The sequence below is a fragment of the Carassius carassius genome, chromosome 1 (assembly GCF_963082965.1).
Source record: "Carassius carassius chromosome 1, fCarCar2.1, whole genome shotgun sequence".
NCBI lineage: Eukaryota > Metazoa > Chordata > Actinopteri > Cypriniformes > Cyprinidae > Carassius > Carassius carassius.
In genome coordinates this window covers 1,643,763-1,645,468 of record NC_081755.1, presented here as the reverse complement: position 1 = coordinate 1,645,468, position 1,706 = coordinate 1,643,763, and positions in this window count along the sequence as shown.

The window sequence follows — 1,706 nt, the reverse complement described above, 5'->3', positions numbered from 1 at the left end:
ACAAGGCAGTGGTAGTAGACAGCTTTCTTCTTCCACATATGGAGGAGATGTTTGCAAACCTGTGTGGAGCAACAGTGTTTTCCACATTAGACCTCCAAAGTGCTTATCACCAGGTAATGTTGCATGAGGTCAGTCAAAACCTTACAGCGTTTATCACACATGATGGGCTATTTCGTTTCAAAAAGGGTTCATTATGGACTGGCTTCAGCACCAAGCTTCCAGGGGATGATGTCTGAAATCCTTAAAGGTCAGTCTGGAGCTCATTGTTACTTGGATGACATCATGGTCACAGGAGCAACGCGCAAGGAACATGATGAAAATCTACAAGCCGTGCTGCAGCGAATTGATAAAGCAGGCCTCAAATTGAATTGATAAAGCAGGCCTCAAATTGAACATGGCAAAGTGCCACTTCAGAAAAGCAGAATTGTCATTCCTGGGTCACACCCTGTCTGAGAAGGGATTACAGCCCGATGCATCCCATGTCTCTGCAGTGTCCGATGCACCACCTCCTGCTGATGGGGTTAGCCTTCGTTCATTTCTGGGTCTCACGTCCTGGTATTCTAAATTCATACCAAACTATGCTACAGTAGTGGAGCCATTGCGTGTGCTTTTACGAGGCACTACTCAATTCATTTGGTCACCCGAGTCTCAGGAGAGCTTTGAGACCGTTAAGAGACTGATCGTGCATAGTGCTGCCCTTGCGCTTTTCAATCCAGAACTGCCTACTATAGTCACCACAGATGCCTCAGACTACGGTATAGGAGGTGTTCTTACCCAGATACATTCAGATAACATGGAGAGAACAGTGGCTTTTGCTTCACGCACCCTTACTGTAGCAGAACAGAAGTACTCCACGGTAGAAAAGGAGGCATTAGCATGTGTTTGGGCCATGTGTTTGTGGGGACGACACTTCACACTGCATACGGATCACAGCCCACTGACCACCCTTCTGTCATCCAAGGGTCAAGGCAGAGCAGGTATGCGCATAGCAAGATGGTCAGCTAGGCTGATGGCATTTACCTATTATATTCAGTATAAGCCAGGGCATGAGAACGTGACTGCAGACTGTCTATCTCGCTTACCACTCCCTAGCACTAAACCTAGTTTGGAACATGATTTAGAAGTCATAGATCTCACATCTACGCTCACTGCAATAACCAGCTCTGAGTTCAAAGCAGCATGTGATTCCTGTCCTATCCAAGCTGAGCTACGCAGAATGTTTACCTCAAAATGGCCAAAGTGTGCAAAGGCACTGGACTATGCTTTAAAGCCGTATTTTCAAGTGTGCCATGAACTTTCACTTCAGGATGGTTGTGTGGTGCGGGGAACCACATGCCTTCTGGTTCCAGAAAGTCTCCAGCCCAAGTTCATTGCACTCGCACATGATACACATCAGGGCATTGTGAGGACAAAAAGGAGGCTGAGAGAGCTCTACTGTTGGCCTGGCATAGACAAACAAGTAGAAACAGCTGTCAAGGCTTGTGTCACTTGTCAGTTACTTGACAAATCAGCTGTTATACATACCACTCCTCTCCATCCTGTACCTTATCCTACTGACGCCTGGGAGAAAGTGGCCATAGACATCATGGGTCCTTTTAATGCAGCACCTGCTGATTGTCGTTTTCTGGTCACTTTGATGGACTATTACAGTAAGTGGCCTGAGATAGCATTTGTCTCACATCCTACAACCCAGGACGTGATACAGT